Source organism: Sceloporus undulatus, chromosome 1 (genome assembly GCF_019175285.1).
Source record: "Sceloporus undulatus isolate JIND9_A2432 ecotype Alabama chromosome 1, SceUnd_v1.1, whole genome shotgun sequence".
Lineage (NCBI taxonomy): Eukaryota > Metazoa > Chordata > Lepidosauria > Squamata > Phrynosomatidae > Sceloporus > Sceloporus undulatus.
In genome coordinates, this window is record NC_056522.1 from 372,392,784 (window position 1) to 372,410,769 (window position 17,986).

General features: G+C 41.3%; 1 long non-coding RNA gene across 2 annotated transcripts; it reads right to left on the reverse strand.

The window, feature by feature from the left end:
• Nucleotides 1-570: 570 nt before the first annotated feature.
• LOC121919664 lies at nucleotides 571-13,161 on the reverse strand. 2 transcript variants are annotated; one of them, XR_006101548.1, is made up of 4 exons: nucleotides 12,969-13,161; nucleotides 6,454-6,646; nucleotides 2,656-2,809; nucleotides 571-1,474 (listed from the first exon to the last, which is right to left on the reverse strand). It is a non-coding gene; the product is annotated as an uncharacterized LOC121919664 (long non-coding RNA). The 2 variants fall into 2 exon arrangements; XR_006101547.1 differs by having other exon boundaries at nucleotides 6,454-13,158.
• Between the last annotated feature and the right edge of the window lie 4,825 nt (nucleotides 13,162-17,986).

Consider the following 17,986-nt stretch of genomic DNA (forward strand, 5'->3'; position numbering starts at 1 on the left):
CCACAAAGCATTTCATGTTGTGTTCTCTCTCTCTCCACCCCCCAAGACTCACACAGACACATACATACATGCTTTCTGATACTGACAAGGGCTGGGCTTTAAATACTGTGCGAATCAGATTTTAAAGTTTGTATAGAGTTCTTTTTAACACAGTACATTTTAATCCATAACTGTTTTAGCTTTTGAAATTATTTAATAGTTTATTTAAATTTTATATTTATATATTTTAATATTTTTGTTCTGTTTTTAAATTGTATTGCTTGTCAGTTTTCTGATTGGTGCCTTAAGTGCCTATATTGGGAAAGAGGCAGGATATAAGTAAATAAAATGATGATGATGATGATGATGATGATGATGATGATGGGTGGCATGAGGATGCAACAAAGCTTTATTTCTACAGTTCCAGAGACTAGGACATAGAACAATGGATTAAAGCTACAAGAAAAGAGATTCCACCTAAATATTGGGAAGAACTTCCTGACAGTAAGAGCTATTTGACAGTGGAAGATGCTGCCTCAAAGTGTCATGGAGTCTCCTTCTTTGGAGGTTTTTAAAGAGAGGCGGGATGGCCATCTGCCTGGAGTGCTTAGATTGTGTGTTCCTGCATGGCAGAATGGGGCTGGACTGGGTGGTCCTTGGGGTCTCTTCCAACTCTACAATTCTATTATGCTAACAGAATCATAGTTACATCACTATTCTAGGGAGGTTAATTAGAATGTAAGAAAGTGACATTTCAAAAGTAATGCAAGGAATGGGAACAACATTATGAATGAGGGAGAATCGTCACTTTTCCTCGTTACTCTTAAAAGACAATTTTTAGACATCTTGAGTGGATTTTTCAAAGGGTTTTTTTTGTGTGGCTATTTCTTATCAATTCCAAGATTTTGTTTTTTAAAAGTAATGGAAAAGTGACAAGTACACGAGTGATTTCTGTTGTCATGAATAACAGCACATTAATTTTAAAATATGAAAACAAGTAATGAGAGTAATTATTATTAAAAAGTAAATTCCCAATTGTAGATTCTCCAACATGTCCTCTTCTGGGTGGACAGGAAAGCAGCCTGGGAAATGAAGCATTTTTGAGCAAATGACATATTTTCTGTTCTTGATGGTCTCTTCCAAGGATGGTTTGCATTAAAAAAAAAAAGGGGAACTATAACCATGCTATCGGTGCTCATATATGGTTTGAACCAAAGGCTGGGTTTTCATTCAAAATATCTTATTAAGTTCCAGATCATAGAAGAAAGCATGCTTCATCAACTTAATAAGCTTTGTTAGTTTGTTCATATTAGCCTGAGATCTAAGATATGAATATATACATGTAAAATTATGGAACAAATTCTTCTTCAGTTTAACACTAGCTGGCAGGGTTACAACCAACATAAACATTTATATCATTGTTAAAACTAGCGTCTGTTTGCCTTTTCCAGTTCTTTACACTTCATTCTTCCAGGATGTGCTAATGTTCTGTTTTCTGAAAGAAAGAAAGAAAGAAATGACCACATGTGGCTTTTAAATAACAATTACACCAGGAAAAAAAGCAGCTTTGGTGATACTTCTTGCAGGATGCTGCCCCCGACCTGTAGCTGTTCTGTTGCTGACCCATCCTTTTTCATTGGTGGGGAAAACCCATCAATGACCTTGCAATTGCACAAGTCCTCAGAAGTGAAATATCACTGCTGGGGCAGTTGTGCGATTGACAGTCACACGGTGTCAATGTACCCTCTTCCCCCGTCCACCCTTCCACTTGCTATTCCCAAGCAGCCTGATTCCTGGTTGCTGCTGTTTTTCTATTTCTTTCTTTAAAAAAACCCCTTATCTCACAGAAACAGAGCACTAGAATTGTGTGACAAAAATGAAAAAATAAAGTAAAGTAAAAATAACCAAAAGGCATGCTGGCTAAGGCATGAGGCAGGAAGGCAGGGTTAAGGGAGAGTCAGGAAGACAGCGCAATGGGGGAAGCAGACCCAGTTGCGTAACCGAGAAGACATGTAGTGATGGCTGTTTTGAAAGCGGTATGTTCCCAATTTTTTTTTTATTTTACTAATGTGACTGTTGCAGGAACAGAACTCGTGTGTTAAGAAGAGGCAGGCACAGCTTCTCCCAAGCCTAGCCCCCAAGGCAGATAAAAGGCCCTCTCTGCACCTTAACTGCTGCCACCTTGGCCTTGGAGAGAGAGAAGAAAAGGCATGCACAGTTCCACCTGCCTAGCCCAAAGGAAGATGACAAGCCCTCCACTCCACCTTAACTGCTGTCATCCTGGCCTCAGAGGGAGAGAATAAGAGGCAGGCATTGCTCCATCAAGCCTAACCCCAGAAGCAGACAGAGAATCCTTCCTTCATTCCAACTGCCTCTGCCCTGGCTTTGAAGGGAGAGAAGAACCAACAGTATCTGCTAGACTTCATCCTCTTCCCACTGCCATTCCCTTCTCCTTTTGGGTCATGTCTTTTTAGATTGTAAACCTGAGGGCAGGGAACTGTCAAATTAACAATTTGTAAACTGCTCTGAGTCTTTTGTGGCTGAAGAGCGAGGTATAAATAATATAAATAAATAAACAGCCCTAAGTCCAATGAGAAAAATGAAGTGTAGAAAGCCTAATACAGGAGTTTTAATGGCATACCTATTGTTGTGCAAATTTTGCAAACTTTCATATACCTGCCTTTCCCTCATTTTGTTCGGGAAGGACCACTCTGCGATGGTGCATGGCTTGGTGGGTTAGCTGATGTACCTCTGGCTTGCCTGATGGCTACTTGTGCATGGATGCTCCGAGGATTAATGGCTCCCACAGCTGCATTCTTTGATTTCTTGTCTGAAAGTCAAACTCTAAAATTAGCACTCTTCAAAACTTAGTCACTGAATAAAAGAAGTCACACATGTGAAAAAGTATACAGAAGCTGAGAGATAGCTAACTGATTCAGACCACAGATTCACGCTCTTTTCTTATTTCTGCCAAACCAGGAAAATAAAATAGTTTACATGAGGCAGACATCAAATTTACATGCCAGATCTCAGGGATGCACTTCAGTGTGTGTGTGTAAAGAGAAATATGTTATATTTCCAGCAACTTGTAGGCAGTCGCATACTGGAGGTCATACACAGGAGTAACCAGCAACCCATCAGTCAATCAATAAATCACTTTAAATGCAGCTTTCCCCACCAAAAAACAAAACAAAACAAAAACAAAACCAGCAGCAGAGAACAGACTGGGCAGCCAGTGGAGAAGCATGTATATTGGCATTCAGTTTGCTCCAAGTATCTGCCATCAGAAATAAAACTCACAGGTATAGACGGATCAGAATTTCAATTCAGATTGTTTCTGATTAGAGTATACTAGCATTGGCAAGGGCAGCAAAGAACCTGTACTTGTTTTAATTTTTGTAAGATGTTTGAGTCCACTCAAGATGGGACATACATGAATGAACAATAGCAATCATGAAATCTGCATTAAAACTTTGGGCCTTATGGAGAGGTGGGTAACTGCAGAAGTCCTACACTGACAGATTCATCCACCTAGACCCAGGGCCTTGACTGTTTTGCATTGATTATATATTTGTTGTGTGCCATTACATATCATGGGTTTTTCTTGGCAAGATTTGTTCAGAGGAGGTTTGCCATTGCCTTTCCCTGAGGCTGAAAGTGTGTAACTTGCCCACAGTCACCCAGTGGGTTTCATGATGAACTGCTGTTCCCACATTTAGTTTCACCCTCTTTACCTCCTGTAGGTACAACATGGCTCTTGCCATGCTTGGAACAGCTATAGCTATTAATTTAGCAAGTATAGATTAGGGGGAAGTCTCAGTTCATTTCTGAATCATTTACTAGCATTTGCAAACCTGATGTTAAGGATAAAAAGGATCCACATTTTTATCAATTTAATTTATCAACCACCTTTCTCCTGGCATAGGATCAGAAGTAGCTTACAACAACTTAAAACAAAGTTCAGCTAAAATCTTGTTTTACTAAAGTTAAAACAATTAAACAAATAATTCTATTTACAAAAACACACAGTACAGAGGCTTCTTCGGAAGTCAGTGTTTTGTGAGAGGGGCAGATTTCAAGGGAAGTTATTTTTCTGTTGCTAATGGAGTTAAAATTTGATTGCCTGTGTTTTACTGGCCTCTTGTCTCTGGCCCACATGGCCAAGGAGGGGAGTAGCTGCTGCCAGCATTGAGATCCCTCCAGACCAGGGGTTCCTCACTTGGGGTACAAGATGGAATTTCAGAAGTTGCAATGAAGAGTGGCTTGTGTCCCTGAGTGACAAGTCACATATCATCACTCAGCCAGCTTGCCAGTGTGCCTTGAGAAGTGGTAGGTGGTTGTGTTGGGTAGATAGTAATCTTGTTATTCAATCAGAAGGAGAGAATAATAGAATTAACACATAGGTAAAGTAAGTAACTAATGGTCAGTGTATTGCTTTTAAAATCATTATAATACACAAAAGCCTTCAACTCCACATTATAACACAACTTCTGATATAATCATTATATAGTGTTTCATAGATTGCAAGAGTTCATTTCAACTCTCGGGGGCATCTCAGCTTGCCCACCACCTCTGCTCACATGCACCGTATCTCCCTCTATCACTTGAATTAACTTGGACATGTGATATTATTTTTGTAGAGGGTGTAACTAAACATTTTCTAGGGTTGTGAGACATAGGAAAGGCTGAGAACCACTGCTCCAAATCTTAACTGACAATAACAGTAACATCTGAGACAAAATATAGGCCTGTGACTTTTAACATTGTCACTTTTCTTCCCTTGTATAATTTTTAATATCTTTGCCTGACGAAAAAGCTGGTGAAGGTTTGAAAGCTTTCATGATGATGTATTTTGTGCATTTTGGTTGGCTAATAAAAGTATCAGTGTCTTATGGATTTTGTTGTATTTTGCTGCATAGCCAACACAGCTACGCCTGAATATGGTTCCTGGATTTGGAGATATGGAATTTTGCGGCAACAGGGGAAACTTTAACAAAAGGGAGCTAATGGACTGGATTTGTTTTTTTTACTTCCAACAAAGACAAAACTCTTTCATTTGGATTACAAATGGCAAGTTTTATCTATACAGCACCTAAAGATTTTTCAGTGGCAACAGTACAGAAACTCCTCCGGAAATTAGGAGGAACTTCCTGACAGTAAGGGCTGTTTGACAGTGGAACACTCTTCCTTGGAGTGGAGTGGAGTGTCCTTCCTTGGAGGTCTTTAAACAAAGGCTGGATGGCCATCTGTCGGGGATGCTTTGATTTAGATTTCCTGCATGGCAGAATGGGGTTGGACTGGATGGCCCTTGTGGTCTCTTCCAACTCTATGATTCTATGAAAGGGGCAGTTAGTTTTGCATAAGGCACGAACAGCCTGGATCTCAAGGGAAGTTACTTTTCTGTTGCTAATGGAGCCAAAATTTTATTGTCTGTTGTTTACTGTCTTTTGTGCCCCGTTTCCCATATAGCCAAGAAGGGGAATGGCCTCTGCCTGCATTGCGATTCCCTCAGACCATCTTAACTGGCAACAGTAGCAACATCTGAGACAAAATGTAGGACAGTGACTACAACAGCATCACTTTTCTTCTCTGGTATGACTTTTAACATTTTTACCTGATGAAGAAGCCGGTGAAACCTCAAAGCCTTGCATGATGTATTTTGTGCATTTTGGTTGGCCTATAAAAGTATTGCTGTTTTGTGGAATTTGGATTTTGTTGTATTTTAGTTAAAACAACTTACCATAAAACATATTTCAAACACAGAGAAAAGGTAGTGGATAACAGCATAGCTCAGTGAAAACACGCTTCCGCCATGATTTAACAACCAAAGACCTATCTAACTAAAATGGTATTTGCCTGCTGGCAGAAGGAGAACAAAACACAAACTGAACATCCTATTGGAGGGAGTTTCACAGCCATTGAGAAGGCTCTCCCTGTGTCCTCAGCAAGTGTGGTTTTAAAAACACAAATGCATGAGAAAGTGAAGCTAACAGATTTTCCTATCCATGCTTATAAGTCTGTGAATATACACGCATTAACACAATGTTGGGAAATAAAGCCTAAAGGAAAATGTCCAGATGTGACAATGTGGCAAATGGTCATGTACTGCTTCTTAGCCAGGGAATTGGTTGCAGCTGGAACTCATGTCAGCAATTGGAAATATAAGGTGATTGTGTGCCAGAGGGCATGTAGTGCTAATTTAAATATGCAGTGTCATTCTGGAAGGAGGACAATAATTCAGGTGACACAGGAAATGATGATAGCAAGAGGCTCTGTTTCTAGATGTTTCAATCAGCACCCCTCAATCAAAACCTGAAAAAATTGGTTTCTTTTGGGTGTCCATGTTGTACAGTTGAAGGTCATCTAAACAGGTCACAATAGATTAGTTGCCACCATGAGAAATCACCAGATCAGGGCAATCACTTTTTGAAATTTAGTGCAAGATCAAGAACATAATGGTCCACAGGCACTCACTTTTGTTCGTCTCGGTCCCACCTAGTTCATCAGCAGTGTGAGGAAAGATGAAATCAGCCCCATAGAGACTGCTGACACCTCCAGGTAGGGTTACATTGGCAATGTTGGCAATTCTCATGGTGCAAGGTTTGGGGAAAGTCACTTGCAGTCCAGGGAATCCAGAGTCTATTGGAGAGTTAGCTGGAGGAAAGATCTATATATGATGAGATAAGAAGCAAAATAAATCTTACTTCTCAGTCTTGAAAACACTGTAAAGGGGAAAAAAATCCTTACTTAGAGATCACATATTATAAAACTGGGCTGGGATAAAAGAAGCGGGGATTATGCCTCAGGGTAAAGTATACACAATGCTACCTGCATGGAGGCTGCTGAAAATGGTAGACATGCAACTAACTGCTACTTTTCCCTCTGTAACCTTTACTACAACATATCTCAGGTTATGCCATTCTGGAACTCTGGATCTACTTCCCAGCCACTGATTTAGAGTAAGAGCCACAAAATGGATTTTTTGACCTGGCAGGACATGGGATAATTTTTTTTAAAAAAAAATGCTATGGATGGGGAAAGGGAAATGGAAGCCATTTATTAAGCAAACCCACTAAATGGACACAATGCTTTGGTCTGTTTTTGTTGCAAGCTCTGTTTGGATTTCAAACCTTCTGTTCCCAAGAGATTTTTCCCCAAAATCTATGTCCCTGCTGTGAAAGATCCAGATATCTGTGGCAGATCTTAGTGCAAGGTGGGGAATCATGGAAGGGGGGTAGATTCTCCATGTTAGTCCTCTATGTAGCAGATGATGCTCAGGGGTCATCAGTTATCATGGACACTGATATAACGGGTCTGTGACCTAAGTACCAGCTGGAACTTTTCCACTTAGCATTATGGATGGAGACATGGCTTTTTTGTTCCTCTTCCCCTTTCTCCAAGGTTGGGACTTAGCTGATACCTACAAACGTTTGACTGAGAACAGAGAGTTTCAGTTGTACTGCCTTTTCTCCTCAGAGGAAAGAGGAGTGAAATCTCTCAGTTGTTACCTACAAATGCCTGCAGAGCTTTGGGGAGAAAAATTTGAAGAAGCCATGTGTGGCCTATGGATAAGCTGCAAACTACAATTCCCACCACACTCTCCTCTTAGGAACGGACCCTCCCTGGGTCAAATTCAGTGGGCCGTAACAAGTCTACCTTCTGGAATCCCCCCTTGCCCTGTCACAGAGTATTCCCTTTGTATTCCTTCAATGCGATGGGATTTGAGGATTTGTAGTTTTGGGAGATATCCTCAACCTCCCCCTCCAGACACCTTGATCAAGGTTTCTGCTCTATACCTCCATTACTAGTGGGAAATTAGCAATCATGGCTGCTCTGAGGTTGAGGGGAAGAGTGTTTAGCTCTCCCTTGGGGTCCAGTTGACCATTGGGGCAGAAAAGTTTGAGGAAGCCATGTGTAGCATATGGATAAGCATCAAACTAAAATTCTCATCACACTTTATCCTTTCCTTACTTATAAAATTGAGTTGTGAGATCGGAGGATTTCAGCTTTCTCTCAGAATCATTGTAAAAATGCTGTGTCAAACATTTTCTAGCTTTCCCTGTGAAAGCTGACTGAGGATCAGCAAGTTGTGTTTAGTTTGCTTCAGCTATGTTCATCACCCCAAAAAACAAGCATTGCCCCATGCTCTGCTATGCTGTGTGAAGTTTTACAGTGTGCAGACAGGCTTGATTGTGAGTTTCAGAGTAACTAAATCCCAGGTTAAACACTAGCTTTATCATTTGATAGGTATGAGAACAGGAGGAAAACAAAATAAATTTAACAATGTTATGCAGAAACAGAAGAGCTATGTCAGATGTACTTTATGTTAGATGTCCATAGAGATATACCAAGCTATTTCTCTGCAAGTCAGGAAACAACTTCAGATGATTTCTGGACCAGTCTGAAGTGGCTACAACTTTTGAAGTGGGAAAGCAGCTCCTGTGCAAACAGAAGTGTGGTGGAGTCACCTTCCTTAGAGGTCATTAAACAGAGGCTGGATGGCCATCTGTTGGGGATGCTTTGATTTAGATTCCCTGCATGGCAGGGGGTTGGAGTGGATGGTCCTTGCGGTCTCTTCCAACTCTATGATTCTACTTGGGACAAGAGGGTCCTTTGCTGGGGGTCAGAGTTTGTTCCCGCATTCCACAAAAGTAGTTTTCCTGGATGCAATCTTTAAAATCAGTGGTAAGCAGGGATATCAGAGCTCATAGTGGTCATCCTTTCTTTTAAAGTATGGGCAACTGTGGAAGGCCAGGAAGCCACAGTAACCCCAGGAAATTTGGAGGGCATTGCACATCCCTTTGCACTGCCCTTACAAAAGAAAAATCTTTTTTCCCCCAAAGCATTTCCCCCATGTTTTTATTAGAACATTTTTATTTAAGTGTTTTTGCCATATTTTTATCCCCCATAGATCATTTTAGGTCAAAGAGAGACCTTTTTCTGACATTCAGAAAGTGAATGGAACTCACTTTTTGTTTTTTGACATGTACTCTGTGGCCTGCATGTGCCTCTTGAGCTACATTCTGCCAACCCTTGCTGTAATGTATTAACATCTAAAACCAGACCATAGGAAAGTTACTTCCGGAGAGACTACTTATGTCCGAATCTCTTATGACCATGCAGGCTTTGGCTAGGAGTGACCGTGATGGCTGGGAGTCACTTCTAGGAGGCACAGTCCAATACAGTGAATTTTCTGTGCACTGGCTAAAAATCGTTTCTGGGCAACAGCCCTGCAAATCTAGGCAATTTTTTAACTACCTGTATATTAAAAAGTGGCATCAGGTTATTGTAACAATGTTTACTCCCATGGCTTTTTAATTCATTTTCAGTAGCAAGGTCAAAAGTTGCCCCCACCTTTCTCCCTGTCACCTTTAAAATACCCTACTAAATCTGAAATTTATCTGTGAAGCAAGTTCAGACAATATTCCATATAGATGGAGTTGTAAGGACAATGGAAATGCAGATATTTTGTTGTACTCTCTCTTCTCAGAACATGGGAGAAAAGCCAACTAGTTTGGCAAGTAAGTCTTCCATGAAATACAAGACAATGCAAGTGTGTCCTCCAGCAGACTTAAAAGTTGCACGTTAACCTACAGGGTACAGGGCCAGCCATATTACAAATATCTCTTTCTCTTCCAACATCTGTTTGCCACATCTCAGCATTTGCTGCCTGAGTCAACTGCTTCACTTTGCCTAATGGTAGGGCTAGCCCTGGAAATACAGCAAGTTATACGAAATCAGGGAAGATGTCTTGTCCCTTGGAACCTCATTTACATGAGAAATTTGATATGATTGAAGAAGCTGCTATGGTTCAAAGGCCAGTATATCTTTAGATGTGGATGTGAGTATCTCTTCACATCAAGATCTTTTTCACCAGGACAAACCACACACACAGGATGAAGGAAAAGGAAGATGCACCACCGTGTGAGGCCAACATGTCCCACCCCTTTTGTTTACCTACACTTGCTTCTCCAAGGGAAGCAAATCAATTTGGGAGCATCTTTGTTCCATGAAAATGTCAAGCAGGCCCAGAACAAAAATCTGAGAAAAACATATAGCGGTAAATTTGATACCAGAAGAAAAAGGGATTTTGGACCAGCCATACCATAGGCAGTGTGAAACGGATTGGTTCAGGCCACAGATTTTGGGAAACCATAAAAAGGGTAAGCAGGTCAACGATCTGTGGATTATTTGGCGTATTGTGTTTTTTACCCTTATGGAAGAGAAGCGACGTTTTGATTTTCCATCTACAGTTGCAAAACATTTCTGACAGTACTGGTAGAAAATAAGGTGCTAATTAGGTTATTTGCTCCTGTGTGAAATTCCTTGTGCATTTAACACCCAAAGTAATTAAAAAAAGAAAAAAAAGAAGCAATGTAAAATCTTGCTTCTTAACTTTTTAACAAGCTCTTAGGGAAGAACACATTGGATGTCATGAAGAAAACTGGGAGAAATTGTGTGTTGTTACACTTCGGTGGCCTAATAAGATAATGCCTCTGTTCTGTTCCAGCTAACAAGGTAGAACATCTTCACTGAAGCTTTCTGAAAAACAGAAGATTCCTCTAAAGAGCAGAGAGCGTTAGCACTTCCCCCCAGCTGCGCTAATATTGCCATGTTTTGTATTTTTAAGTGATGTCCGATGTACAAAAGCACAGGTCAGTTTGGAAATAAAGCGTTTACATCATGCAGTGATACAATCCACAACCACTTATAGGTCTTGTATACAAAGTACCATTGAGTGGCAAAAACATGTTCATTTTTGTGCAGTAACCCATGGAAGAGGTGATGCTACAGACAGACATACTGCCTCAGCTGCCATGAACATGGCAGAGACTTTGTATGGTGTCTGCTGGTGGGGCTGGAAATTTTGGTATCAGAAATTAAATCTGAGGGTGGAGTCTAACCTTAGAGATACCTACACATGAAAAAAGGTTGAAATTCCAAATTCCCCTCCAGTTCAGATTATTAGCAGACTGTATTCTTGCTTCAAATGAGGCAATACAGAAGTCTCATTTGGTTATTTTGCTTATTTCATCCCTCCCCCCTCCAAATTATAAGTGAGAAAGCTAGTTGCTCCTTGGGTCTCCCTCCACCTCCTGAAAATCAGAGATTCTAATCAGCCTTGTCTGAGTACTGAGATTTTGCCAGGCATTGTACACTTACTTTCAAACCTTTCTCTAAAGACAGAAGGACTAGCAACCTGACTTCTGGGAGGAAAAGATGGGGATGCTCAGTTTCTTAGGAAGCTGAATTCTAAACTTAGCACCAAATCCTGTGATTATACAAAAACATATGCAATTCTGTCATGGTTTTATTTATTCAACTCATATCCCACTTTTCTTCTATGATGGCATTCAAGTAGGCAAACACGAGGTTGCCAGGAGATCTCCAACTGTCAAATAGTGTTTCTTATGACCATGCTCATCATACCCATGTTCCAAGGAGAATCCAAAAATGCAGGCAGTTTTAGTGAACTACCTCAGCAAATCAGTAATAGCAGCATTCATCACCAGCAGAAGCAGGTCTTGGGGTACCATTGATAGTTACTAAGTGTTCATTTAAGACCAAGCCACCTCAAAATATTCTCTCTGTGTTGTGAAATTTCAATAAAAAATATATTAAAATTATCTGAAGCATTCTCTGAAGGTGACAGCCACAGATGCCAGCGAAACATCAGGAAAAAACTGTTCTAGAACATGGTCACATATCCCAAAACCCCCACAAAAAACACCTCAAAATACTTTGCACTAAAATAGGGAATCATTCACAATGATATATATTGCTGTTCACCCTACCCACCTATTCCCTGCAACTGTAAGGATCGCAGGTAAGACCTAAAGAAACAGGGAAGTGTAAAGAGAGGGGCAGATGATTTTATCATCTCAGCTAATCAAAAGGTCTGAGTGCTTTGATCCTATCAGCTCTAGTTCCACTATGCCACAGACTCCTTAAGCTTCAGCAAGGTCTTGATGAAGTGGTCCACTCTCATTCCTCACCAAGGGGTCTTACAACCCGTTCTTCCAGTCTAGTCAATTGTTTCTATTTGTGAGTGGCTTCAATGTGTTCAGTCCATGAGGAGAAAGAATGTGCATAGGTGGCTGAAGGGAAAGTGGATAGGTAACACATATACAATCTCCCTTGGCATGTACACATGTCACCTTTATCTGTGTATTGCAGTGCAAGCAGTGTTCTGGGCTGGAAAGTCCCTGATGCACGTAAAGACAATAAATCATTCTGGGAAGGTCATGCCCAAGTTACACAGTACTTGTGTTCTCAAAAATGAGAGCGAGCCTGCAGGTACAATGTGAGAATTTGATGTCATGTTAAAAGTGACAAGGACAAGCTTGCGTTTCTCTCTCATTCACTTTTGCCTCTTTGTCTTTGAAAGTGTCACCCTTCTACTCCTATAAACCAACCAACAAACACCTGCTTCTTAACTCCATCTCATGTCAACCCATGTAAATTCATCCCCCTTTTTACAATTATCTCTGTCATCCAGAAATCCCTCCTCTATTGTACTTTTATATCCACCACTTAAGATCAGGAAGGAAGGTGGCAGCGGCAGGAACAGATTCCTCATGAATTAAAAGCAAGCCAAGCACACACACTCAAAGTCATCTGGTGCTGCAGGAAGATTTTTTTAAAAAATGAACAAGCTCACCTTGCTAGTTCCATCAGAAAATGTTGGTTTGGTGCACAGCCATAATTATTTTGAGCAGATTGCAGGGTCTCAAGGGAGAATATGCCATCTTTGGGACCTGGGATAGCTAAAGATAGTGGCACCACTGACTGGAACTAAACAGTGCTCATTATTGAACTGTCATATGAGAAAACATGGCTGCCCTCCAAATGTCTACCAGAAACAAAAGGGAGGAAAGAAAAGAACACACCAATGGCAACATCTGAACAGGAAGAATCATGTCTGTCTTGGTCCTTCCCCAAAGGGTAAGAGGGCTAAACAGAACTTAATTATAGTAACTGTAGTTTACTTGCTGTTCCAGCAAATGTATTTCAGCCCTGGCCCTCTCTTCTGGGCTGACGATTACACCATCCAGCACCTGAAGTTTCGGCAAGCGGAATATAAGAACAGCACGATGGCAAATCTTGCGGGACACCTGGAAAGCAGAGAGAGGCTGGGGTTAAGCTGGGTAATAAACCTCCACATTCAGTGTGTTTGCATGCCTTCCTAGAGGTTGAGATTCTGGTTCTTTGTTGTTGTTGTTGTTGTATGTACAGCAATCCAAAGGGGATGTAACCCAGCCTATACCACTAGGGCCACGATCAGGACATCTTCGGGACAGGGAACCACTTGTGCAAAGTTTTAAATGTCGTGAATGCACGGGAAATGTATTCCCACCCGGACTGGGTAGCATTAGTTAAAGTCAAAGCCCTCCTGAGGCAATGATGGTGTCAGAGTTTAGAAACGGTCATAAATTAAACAGGGACGGGTGTGTATTCAGGGGTTGTGGAGATGGAAGTCGGTCACGTACCAAGCAGAGAAGAGTTGGGAGAAGCAGATGTAAAGGTGACAATGTTGGCCCTTCATTAGCTCGACGGAATAGTTGCCAGTGGAAATGACTCCCCTTTGACTTAGAGTTTTACGCTTACTCCTGAGGGCTGGCTTGTTCGGCAAAGTAATAATGTACAGCCACACATGGAGCCACCATATAAGAGAAAAAGAAGGGGGCGGATTGCGAAGAGAAGCTGGTTCTTGACTTTCCCCTGGCCAGGAGAGCGTGTGGTTTTCTTGAAAAAAGGGCTGAGTGGGGTAATCTTCCTTCAGGCTAGATAGTGGTGTTCACATTGTTGCTTCTGCTGCTGCTTGTGCTGCTGTGCTGCTGCTGCTCTGTTGTTGTTGTGTACCTTTCCGTCATTTCTGATTTATGTCCACCTCCAGGTGAAACCTATCATATGGTTTCTTGGCAACTATTTATGTAGGGGAGGTTTAACCATTTGCCTTCCCCTGAGGGTGGGCGGCATGTGGACTGTTTGAGGTCACCAGTGGCTTTCCGTGGCTGAGTGGGGAATTGAAACCTGGCCTCAAGAGATTGTAGGTCAACATCACATCAATACAATGCTGGCTCTACAGCCTTTTCCTTCTTTGCATAATTAAAAAAGTTCGTTTGACAGGGTGGCAGTCCTCACAGGGGCGTAAACTGGCTTCATTAGAAGAGAGTTGTCCAGAGCCTGAACATTTTTTAACCTAAAGCTCCCAGCATCCCCAGAGAGTGCCTTAGTATAAGATGGCTAGGGGATTTGGGAGCTTGTAAATCTGAAAAAGTAAAGGTTCAAAATTCCTGGAATTCACCTTGGCATTATCAAATATCCCATTTTTTTTACTTTGTCTTCTCCCCAAGCCAGCTCTGTGCGGGTTGAGATTGATTGGCCAGTGAGGCTTTGACCCCTTGTGGGAATCTCCATTACTGGGGGATGGGCAGCAGCTGCAGTTCCGGTTTTATCGGCGGCTCAAACTCACTAAGGTTTGTGATTGGTTTTTTTTTGTTTCCTGTGACAATTAATTTTATCTGATTGCGTATAATCTATTGAGATGATATGAAATCATTCTACTACTGTTCATTGCTTCTTACTTACTACCACTACCTATTTACAAATACTACTACTAATACATAATTGATATTGCTGATGCAGAAGACATTCATCTTGTTGTGCTCTGAATGGCACATTGATAAGAACAGTTATTTGATGTTCCAGTGCTACCTCGGGTTACGACAATTAATCGCTCATTTCCGCCCGCCCAGTTTGTAACCCGATGCATTTCGCAACCCGAAAAAGGCTTTCCGTTTAAGCGCTTGCAAGCGCGCGTTGAATTCGAGCCGAAAACAATTTCGTAACCCGACAAAAACCCTTCGTATCCCGGAACACGTTTTTTCCTATCTTAACTTTTTCGTATCCGGAAATTTGTAAGTGATCAATTCGTCTCCCGGGGACCACTTGTACTGTTCTTGTCAGCAATGTTGAAAGAAATTGGTATGTATTCATCATCATAATTCTGTCATTCCTGCATGGTATGCTCACTCTTTAAACATTGTTCTGAGACATGATTAATGGGCAGGTTACTCTTTATGGTCAGTCAGGAGAAAACACTTACTGTTTATGGCGTCGGAGAGCATTTCTGGAAACTCAGCTCTGTCAAAACAGAGTCGCTCATTTTCAGAGGTTTAAAACACATACCTCATAATTTATTTATGAAATTTCTTTTTGGTTTTTTGGGAATGCTCCAAAAGGCAGCTTCCAACACTTGCAATTTACAAATCTCATCGTTAATTAGATGTATAATTTCCCTTTTAGACAGAAATCAACATTTTTGGCATACCAACGTGAGTAATACTTTTATTCAGGACCACTAAAGTTACCTTTTATCACCAAAGTAATACTTCAAACTTTCAGGTTCTCCAAGAGCATGTCCTCAGGCCTGCTGGTGCCCAAAATAGGAGATAAGGGGAAAAACAAAGACTGGAATATGTTGAGGCATTTCATTGTGCTTGTATGCCTTCAAGTGTTCCTTCAGTTGTGGCCTTCAAGTCAGGACACTAAGGCAAACCTCTCACGGTTTCTGTTGGCAAGGATTTGTACAGGGGTGTTGCCTTTGGCCTCCACTGAAGTGAGAAAGTGTGTCTTGCCAAGGTCACCAGTGGGTTTCATGGCTGAGCAGGAAAATTCAACGTGTTCTCCATAGCCAAATCATGCTCAAACACTACCCCATGATGGCTCTATTTGGGGCCTCGTCAGTGTAAAAATTGTGCAATAAGCAGTGTTGCCTTTCTCAGGAGCTTGTTCTTAGAGCAACAATTTTTCCCAAAGCAAACCAAATTTAGCCCTTCTCCGCCTTTTTCCTTGATTTGGTTGACTATCCATGCTTAGTGAGTGGAGCTCAAGGGTTTGGGACCCTCAGTGGTTGAAATACTAAGAAGACTGCATGGGAGTCCCTGGGCTGTGTGTGGCCCCCAGGCTGCATGAATGGATGTGGACGGGTTTGACTGCCCATTACTTAACAGCAAGGGCCGGGGACCTTAAATCTCCTCCCTGACGACGTTCCATGGTCTGAGGTGTTCCTATAGAGAAAGCTGGTCTCATTAACTCACACTTCCTACTCCGGTTGGTATGACACCCTTTTCTGTTTGAAATCTGAAAACACTTTGGTTTCGCCCTTCATTGCCTAGTGGTTTGCGCGTTGGTACTGTGATTCTGGAGACCAGGTCGTTCTAGCTTGGCCACGCATCCTGGGTGACCTTGGTACGGTCACCTGCCTCCGACTCGGAAGAGGCCAAGGCAAATTTCTTTGAAGAAATCTGCTTAGAAAAATTCCATGATAGGTTGGTTCATCCTAGTGAAGAGATTGTCTTCAGGCTGTCCAGATGAAGGGCATTTTGGTTTGTAGTCAAAAGAAAACCATTGATGATGATTGTGATCCCCTCCTGAAACTCAAGGTACGCTTATAGTTTTACAAAAACTATATAGCTACAAACATTTTAAAAGTGAACATTAAAAATAGACTTAACATGTTGACAATCTTAAATGATTTTCTTTTTAAAAACAGTTAAAAGTTTAAAATTAAAACAGTCTACGTAATAAGTAAAAACCGTTATAGCACTCTTCAGCTAATTTCTTTAAAAACTTCCATTTTAAAAGCCCTCAAATGCCTGGCAATGGCAAGAAGAACAACCGGACGGGGGCCATTCTGAACTCCCTGGAAGGGAGTTCCAGCGTTTAGCGGTAGGTCACTACGAAGGGCTCTCCTGTGTCCCCACCAACCCTGCTTGTGACAGCTTGGATTGAGTTGAAACAAATGGAATGCAACTGGTGCTTCTGTTCTTCAGAAATGTCTTCGCAATGCGCCTGTTCAAAGTGAGGAAAATAAATGGTTTCCTTTTCTCCAGACATGAATCTACATTCAAGAGAGTTTTGGCTGCAAAGTTGTGCCTCAGTTTTAATTTGTTGTGTCCTTAAATCTTCTGGTTTTCATTTCTCCCGGTGTCTCTAGTGGCGCATTCACGGACAGACCAAGCCAAGCTGCGCGCGTACTTAGCCTCCTTCTTATGCCAAAAATATCCATTAAACCAGGCTTAGCAAGAAAGAGTGGACTTTTTCAAACAACTGGTTTTCTATGGTAAACGCGGAACTTTATCAAATGCATGCACTTGTTCTTACGTTAGAATGCCTCAGTTTCAGTTTCAGTTTTCCGATATCTGCTTGTGCAGGATTTCAATTTGCCATTGGGATTCTGCTGTTTGTAATTTTGTATCCACACCAACAGGTTTGGAGTATCGCTTGGCTAGTAAAGGATGTGGGATGTTCGTTGAGATCCAAAGGGGGCTGTTATTCAGTTACCATTGCTACTGGTTCCTTTCACTCTGTTATCCATCATCTATTAATTTATTTCCCTTTTTCCCCCAGGATGGACAAGCAGCTACCAAAAGGCTGAAGAAAAACAATAAAAAGCACCTTGGGGCTGCTCCATATATTTGCAGAACACACCACTTTAACTGTCCTGGATTTATTTGCTATTGCAATTCGGGAATTTAGTTTTATTGTCAGCAGCAGAGCTTCCTCTAACAAGATAGGCTAAAGATCTTACAAAATACCATTCCCAGACTTCATAGCACTGATCCATAGCAGTTAATGTAATCAAGCTGGATTACTCTGCAGTTCATATGCGCCATAGTTGGAAAAACCCTAGTTGAAAAACATTAAAAATAAAAGGATTACAACAAAAAACAAAAAAAAAAATATATACCTATCATAGTTTCCTGCAGGGTGGGAAGTTCCAAAAATGTGGAGCAGCCCCAAGAAGACCTTCTTAGTCTCATAAACTATCTCTATGAAGTGATGGGACATGGAGAAGTACCTCCACTGTGTTATGAATCTTAACGCTTAGGCAGACTCATATGGGATATACAGTCCTTCCACAGCTTGAGCCTGTAGCGTATATTAAATCCTAGACCAGTAATATTCACTCTTCCTCCCAAAAGGCCTTGGACCATTGTTC